Source organism: Limulus polyphemus, unplaced genomic scaffold (genome assembly GCF_000517525.1).
Source record: "Limulus polyphemus unplaced genomic scaffold, Limulus_polyphemus-2.1.2 Scaffold950, whole genome shotgun sequence".
NCBI lineage: Eukaryota > Metazoa > Arthropoda > Merostomata > Xiphosura > Limulidae > Limulus > Limulus polyphemus.
The window spans coordinates 116,443-124,999 of record NW_013666560.1 but is presented as its reverse complement, the minus strand read 5'-3'; the positions used below and the strand labels follow the sequence as shown (position 1 = coordinate 124,999).

At 33.4% G+C, this 8,557-nt stretch overlaps 1 pseudogene; it reads right to left on the bottom strand.

Moving 5' to 3' along the window:
- LOC106461391 overlaps window positions 1-8,557 on the bottom strand; it is a 150,999-nt pseudogene that overhangs the window by 69,439 nt on the left and 73,003 nt on the right.

Below are 8,557 nucleotides of genomic sequence, written 5' to 3'. Positions count from 1 at the left end.
CGACAATGCAAGTCCACATGTGGAACGTTTGACGCAACACAAAATTATGGAGTTGGGTTGGGAAGTTCTCCCCCACCCACCATATTCTCCAAGTATGGCACAATCAGATTACTTTTTCGTTCGCTGCAACACCATATTAACAGGAAAACTTATGCAAATATGGAAGGTGTTAAAGAGGACATCGACATGTTTTTTGCTTCAAAACCAAGTGATTTTTTTAATCAGAGCATTACAACCTGATTGTAAGATAGAACCGCATCATCGATAAGAATGGAGACTATTTCATTTAATAAATGTTTTGTTTTGATATATATAAGTTCTTCAGGTTTTTTCATCTAAAGAAAGCGACATTAATTTCTTGGCGACCAAATATGTTATTTATTATTGTCAACTACTTGTCGTTATTTTTCAAAAACTGACACCTTTGTAACTAATTGCTAGAAAATGATAAAGAGGGTCATACACTGTCACAGCTGATTAAAGAGATGTCAATAAACACTTCCTGTTTTAGAACGAGGACATCAGGCAGTGACTGAATAAACAAAATATTCCTTTATTTTTCCAAATTACCAAACACCCAACGATTCCAAGACTATTATATGACAACTGAGATTGCAATTTTTTCTCTTACCGGAGTTCAACGTGTTCATATTTGCTTTTAGGAGGTTGAAGGATGTATGCTGGTGGAACCAAGTTAGAGTTACACTTGTACCATTGGTCCAAAAGGGCTACGTCTAGGCCTGCATCAAATGAAGCATTATAAATGTGATTGAACTCGGAGGATTCAATGCTCAGCGGTAGAGGATATGGTCTATACTTATTTCCCACGAGGCACTGAAAAGGAAGACGATAACAACTATCAAATAAGTAAAATATTTCCTTTAGAGCTAGAACTATATTTTTTGATTAGAACCAATATTTTTACATAATAAGAATTAATTTAACAAATAAAGTATTATTGTCTTTGTATATTTTATATTATGGGAAGTAATGATGAACAGTAAAACGTTCTTCATTAGGTTATTATACAGTGCTAGAAGTATTCAACCATTTTGTATTTTTCTACATTTAGTTTATTTTACAGCGCTAAAATACTCAACTGATCTGTATTTTCTGCATTTGGCTTATTATAAAGTTTTAAAAATACTCAAACAATAGTGTTCTATATTTGGCTTATTAGAGTTAAAAGTATTCAACTAAGTATAAGTAATAAACAATAAGTATACTTTTTTCTTATATTTTTAACATTTGGTTCTGGTCTGTTAAAAATAAAAAATGGAATAAAATAAGCAAAAACTAATAACACTTAATCTCCGTTTCTTTGGAAAATATGCTTTGTCTTACACTTTCAGGTATAAAACCAGCAACTCGTTCAAAATATGTCGCCCATTTTGATAATTCTAAAAAAAGCAGAGATAAAATGTTTTCCACTTTTATTTGTCTAAATATAAGACGGGCTAGAAACTTCTAAACAGCATTACAAGCAAAAAATCACATATTACGTGACTAGCAATAATCAATGATATTTGTTTCTCGACACTGAAGTGATCTTGTGCTATTAGAATCTGATAATCTTCCCATGTTTTATCGAATTTTCAAAATGTTATTGTATTCTGGACATTCAGATATAGTTGTATTGAGGTTGACTGACCTCAACACATAGAGTTCAATGCTTTGATTATAAAAAAAAACTTTTTAAAAACACTGACACTAATTTGCGTTTATTTATGATGTTTTAAGCCCTAAAAAAGTCAAAGCTAGATAATGTTTTCATCGTTACAGAAGACGAAATATGCAAAGAATAGTGTATGATATTCACGCTCGGCATAGACTTTTAGTACGTGAATATAAGCTCCAAGAATGTCATACGGAAGGTAAAAAGTTGAAAGTTAGTCAGGTTTACTGACCAATAAAATTGGTTCCTGCAAAACAAATAAATCAGAAAACAAAGTTTAATGTTTTAATTCATGGCTGGTTCTACAAAATTTCTGATTAGAAAATAGTGGGGTAATTAATTAATTTACTTTTGCTATTCACGTTTATTGTGTTATTTAAATCTCAAAATCTAAGCAACTATCAATTGACTGAATTCAAATTCATAATAAAATAATAATATCGTCAATTTTGAAAACCTAAAAAGATTCAATGAATGTTCTTCGATAATACCTAGTTGGAATTAATAAAAGTTTTCCGTCGTTTGGTCATACGGCACTCTTCTTAAAAATTGTAAAATGTCTTGGAAATTCAAACATTTTTTCATAGAATTGTTTCAAGGAAATTGTTTTTTTTAAACGGATGAACTTATTACTGTTTTTTTAGCGGACTCGAACCACTGATCTACCAGGCGACAATAGATAAAGAGAATATGATTTTGTTTGTTTGAAGGTAAGCACAAAGCTACACAATGGCAAGGATATAGTTGAACCTTTTGAGAGTATCTTATTTTAATTTTTCATGAAATTCTAAAACATAATTCACTTTTATGTGTTGGTGATTTCTGTTTTTAGTTTTTAGCTTCGCTGATACATATATTTTTCTATAAAATACACGAGCATATTATGCTAATTAATGAGTAGCTTAGCAAATTATTCAGATTTGTTGCATTCAGAACTTTTCTCCATTTTTCTTAATCAACGCTTATCTTACATAAGCACGTGCCGTTGTTTTAAGTGCCTGTAATATAAAATGTACCCGTGGTAAGTAATAGCAACCAAGCTTGTTTGTCAGGTAAAAAAGATCACCGGCACTATCCACCTACCAGAAAAAAACATCCTAACGAATCCCGGTAACAAGCCTTAATTTCCCGCATTTGCTGAGAATACACTGTAGGCTCTAAAACGGAGTCGACGTCAGTGCCATGCTGAATGTCTATCAGCTCCACATCAATACCCAAAGTTGAACAATGTCTTTGGAGTTCTGGAAACACCACTTCATGCAACTGGCGACGCTCATGTTCGAAATCTGAACAGTTAGGGTTAAATAGAAAACATGGGAAGATATTAAAAGTGCAAATCAATTAAAAGAATCAAGTGTGTAGCGATGAAACATTACTGGCTTGTAGCCAACAGTTATAAATGTAACTTACGATCAATTACAAATAAAGTACAATAAAGCAATGAGAGTGAATACCAGAAAAATTCTAGAGATAATATATTAAAAACAACAAATTCTAAACTCTATGATCAGATTACTTGACATAGTTACTTAAATTTCTTTAACATATATATATAAATATAATAGTACTGCTTGTTGTATGCCCATGTAACTACTTCGTAGGGCGTGGATGGATCTTCACCAAAATTGGTATGGAGGTTTACTAGATCCATACGGGGGTACATACAGATTTTCAGTTTTGCATTTTGTGTTTTGCGGTTTTTATGGGTGTTTTTTACCACTATTTCGCCCAATGTTGATGGACCTTCACCAAATTTGGCATGAAGATTTTTTGGGTCCATGGTGAGATACATACAAATTTTCAGTTTTGCGTTTTGCGGTTTTTATGGGCGTTTTTTACCACTACTTCGCCCCCTGTTCATGAGTCTTCACTAAATTTATGAAACATATAACAGATAGCTCACTACTTCGCTGAATGGATGTGTATAAATCTGAAAAAAATGTCTCTTTTGATCTAATATTTAAATACTTTTAAACTGGGAGAAAAATCTTCCCGTGACAATAAATTTGAGCAGCCTAAAAATCAACTCACCGAAATACAAATTAACATAAGTTTTCTTATTCTTCGCACTAGTGGTTTCTCTTAGGTCAGTAAACTTGCGAGAAGAAAATTTTCTAAGCAACTTTTGATAAAAGTATATTTCGAATCAGATTAAGTATTTAAATGAAATAATGTCATGAATTTTATTTTTAAAACACCTTGCATTGTTAAGATGAATGAGTTTTAGTCTTGATTTTCTGTAGTGAACAAAATGCATCTTGGAAATCCACTTTTAGCCTCAACCCATTTTTGGAGAAGTGAAGGCATTTTGACACGTCTGTAACTTAGTCTTGATTTACTGTGGAGGCGAAGTGAAGACATTCTGAGAAATTTGTGATTTATTTCAATTTCAATGTTATTATTATTTAATATTTCTTATTATTCACGTTTACCGGGGCCATTTGAGTGTTGTCTCATTGTTTCGATTTTAGACTAATTTTGAGGAATTGCCCAATATCTTCTAACAACCATAAGAGATGGCGAATTATCCAGAAAAAACATTTGTCGATTAGTTTTTCGCTAATGGAAAGCACCGTAACTCGAATTTCAACTGTGGCTGTAATCATTTCACGTAAAAACAAAGATTTACTAATTAAATTAAGCAAAGCACAATTGATCGTACAAGGGTGATTGGTCATTAGGAATAAAGTCAACCATAGAAAAAACTCATTTAAGTTAATTACTAAAGTATTACATAGTGGTGCAGAAACAGAAGTGGTTTGGTTTGTTTGAAGTTATGCACAAAGCTACACAATGGGCTATCTGTGCTCTGCCCACCACGGCTATCGAAACCCGGTTTCTAGCGTTGTATGTCTGCAGACATAACGCTGTGCTACTGGGGGGCAAACAGAAGTGTGTCTAGTCCAACTATCTTCTTCGATATATCAGCACAAAGAGATAAACAATAGTAGTATCTCGGTGCTTTTCTTTATTATAACCTATATTTTTTTTTGAAACGATGTTTCTCTGTTTCTTCCTAAAAAAAGTTAAAAGAAAACTAAGCAGAATTAATCAGGCAAAAAGTCATAGCTAAGTATTAAATCTTTTTGATCCCTTTCGCTTATATATTTAATTTGTAGATCACTGTAAAACGTGGGGAATCGCAATGGATTCCTTTAATAAAAGGATCGATTCCTATAAGTGCTCTTTTTCGTCCTACTATGAATGTCAATCCCTGGAATGCACATGATAGCCTGGTGTGTACCAAATACAAAAACACCTTTGTTTACCTTATTAAGATGTTATAAAAGGAGAAACTGAGGAAGAAACACATACATAACATCACAATTTATCCCCATAACTCACAGAAAGCACAAACAGAGCTAGCATAAACATGGATGAGTTGCGAAATAGCATGTAGAGTTGTGAAATGTTGGAATCCACAGTGTCCTTATTATATTGTCACTAGAGCTTCAGTCGTCATTGTCCTTACACGCTATGAGCACATGCAACGTTTCACATTTGTTTTCATATATGATATATCTCTTGTCCCATTACATATACTGTGTAAATATCATGGTGGCACGTGCTCGGTCTTAAAGTCGAGTTTGTTTGTGTTTAAATGACTGATTTTTGGCGGAAATCGATACAGCACCTATAATATGCACCAAGATCGTAGTTAGGATATGCACTTGTGTCCGTGTGTAAAGTTAAAAATTAAGAATACGAATTTTATTTGATATAAAATCCTAATCCGATTGTTTTCTCTCTCTCTCTCAAAGAAATTTTTCAGAAAAATGGTAGTTATCGAAACGTAAATGTTTACAACACTGTATAATTAATTATTTACAGATTATATACAAAAAAACAAAAAGGTTATCAGAATGCATCATTTCAGGTTTAAGTTTCGAAACTTTCCCGGAAGAGGCCTCCCTTGACCCTCACAAGCGAGATAGGAAAAGCTCCTCCCGCACCCTTCCACCCCTGTGCGTAACTCAAATTTACGCTAAGTTATCTCTCCTGCTATGCATCCTATATCGATAATACATAAAGCAAAAATTCGTATTGACTTCTTGAGGTAGGGTAGTATCGGGACTATTGAAAGCACAACTTACTCTTCCCATTTTCATTACCTTACTAATCACTGGATTTTAGGGCCATAGACGGAGCTTATGGGGATCATATTCTTTACTTTGGTAAAGTCGAGAGTTCATGGTTCTTGGTCTGTTACCACAAAAATGCGTTCCACAGTAGGGGGCCGTTGATGTGTTGTAAGAGTGTTGGCCAAACCCAACTACTTGGTATAAGAGTAGCCGAAAAGTTGTCGGTGAATGCTGTTGACTAGCTGCCCTATCTTTAGTTTATAAATTTAAAATTAGGGTTTGTTTGTTTGTAGTTAAGTACAAAGCTACACAATAGACTATCTGTGCTCTACCCATCACGGGTATCGAAACCCGATCTCTAGCATTGTAAGACCGCAGACATGTCGCTGTGCCACTGGAGAACTAAAATTAGGGACGGCTATGCGCAGAAAGTTTTTTGTGTAGCTTTGTTTGAAAGTTCAGAAACAAACAAACCTAACATGTATAATTTCAAACAGTTTTAGATAAATAAACTAAATAAACTATTAAAAGTATTCAAATTACTCACAAATATTTTAAATAAGAAAAATGTCCATATTAATATATTTCTAAGTTGTAAGTCAATAAATTCAAAGCAAGATAACTGTACAAAACAAAACTAGAAAGCAACTTATGAATTCATTAAAAAATCCAATTTTGTTTTAAAACTAACTAGAATGTGTAATGATTAGAACACACTGAATCATCACTTTTTGTTTTCTTTGCTTGTTGTTAATCATAACGCAACACAATGGGCTAATCTCTGCTCCGCTCACTGTGGGTATCGAAATCCGATTCTTACGTTATAAGTCCTCAGAATTACGACCAAAGCCACCGTGAAGGGGGAGTGTATGAATCATCAGTGGGGTACCCAAACTGTTAGATTAAAGAGCAGAATATGCTGTCAACATAGTTATGACAGAAAATATTCTTATATTTTTAAATTATGTGAACTTTCAGCTGCACAAGTATCTGTTCTATGCAATGCATCTAAGATGTTTTTGAAACATTAAGTAAAACATTTTTTGCAAGTTTACATTGAATTATTGAAAGTAACTTTTAGCACAAGTGTGGAGGTGAGACACAAAATATACAAATGCTCACGTGATGAGCCAAATATTCAGATAATATGTTCGCGTTTTCAACCATACATGTGCTATATAGCGATAGCAAAATCAAAGGTTTATTTGACGATCATCTAAATGTCTATATTCTACAGACCTAAACCTAGCTTGATTCCAGCTCATCCAATCAACGTAAACTTAGTGATTTTGCATAACTGGATCTCTGTTAGGTTAACAATACTTAACTTCATGATGTTTATGTTTGTTTTATATAATTCTTTTTGGTTATATACAAGTTATGCTGTTTGAGAGATAATAAGGTTTAGCTGTCACCCATCTGTTTTCATCAGTATGTATTACATAGAGAGGTAGAAAGCGTCATGGCAACTTTCGAGTTGGATAGAGGTTTCCGCAAGACTGGAAGGCAAGATTTTATCTTGTACTTAACACGCGAGTTCTCCTTACGTTTTGATGGCTGAATGCTCGGGATTCGTAATATCATTTTACACCACAGAAAACAAACACATCAAAAACTCGCTTAAAGTTGCTTCAGGCAGAAACTCACTCAGTGAGACCTATCTGTGCTTTGTACGATTTAGTTGTGAGATTTCACACACACGCACGTAACTTGTAAACACTTCAGTGAAAGTTATGGTGTATTCGAATTTGTTTACAAATTACGCGCGCGCGTGTGTGTATGTAATATTACAATTAAATCGTCTAGAGCACAGATAAGTTTCAATACTTACGTAAATAAAACATTTGAACGCCGTATATATATACACACTCATAGAAAACAGACACAAAACACCTATATAGACAAACGAGAGAAAAAGTCATTTCTTACTTTTTTATGAGCAGGGTAGGTAAATCAGCAGACTTTATAAGAACGAAAACGCTAGGCCTGAAATATCGAACCGGAAAACGTGTTTTGCAAAATTTCGGAAAAAAAGACACATCCTCAGTTGCTAAGCCTAAGAGATACGTCTGCAAATTTTATTTAGTAATGTGTACAGACAAACAAACAACGAAGTGAAAATTTAAAAAGTGCTCAACACGTCATATATAGCTTCAATAGCTTTCATTACTTCGGTTTGAATAAATAAATAAATGTATGTAGAGATTTATATGAAGTGCTCCGCAAAGTGCTTCATCATAAAAAAACGTAGTAGTACCTTAGTGTGATAATTTGTAATAACACATCTTTTTTAAACTATTATCTCGAAAAGCGTTTCTTTGTTGTGTTTTTAAAAAGAAATTTGAATTATTACTATTATATTTTTTCTGACCAAAAATGTTTTGTATAATATATATATACTTTAAACTTTCCAGCATGACTTTGACACCTTGAAGATTTGAACTGTTTTGTTTATCTTGATTAGTGTAATCACTTTAAAGATATTTCATGATGATAGAGAAGAAAATTGACGTGAGAAGAAGGTATTTCTGATTCAAATATGCTGTACTGCATTTTTGGTAGTTTCAGTGTGGCGTACTACATTTCTGGTAGTTTCAGTGTGCTGTACTACCTTTTTGGTGGATTCCAGTTTGAAGTACTACATTTATGCTATATTACATCTGCTAAAACAGGCTTCTGTGGTGGAAATTTATGTTTAAAAAAAGTCAACTACAATTTGAAATTAAGATGTTTTCCTATACTAACGCCCCCCAGTGGCACAGCGCTATGTCTGCGGACTTACAACGCTAGAAACCGGGTT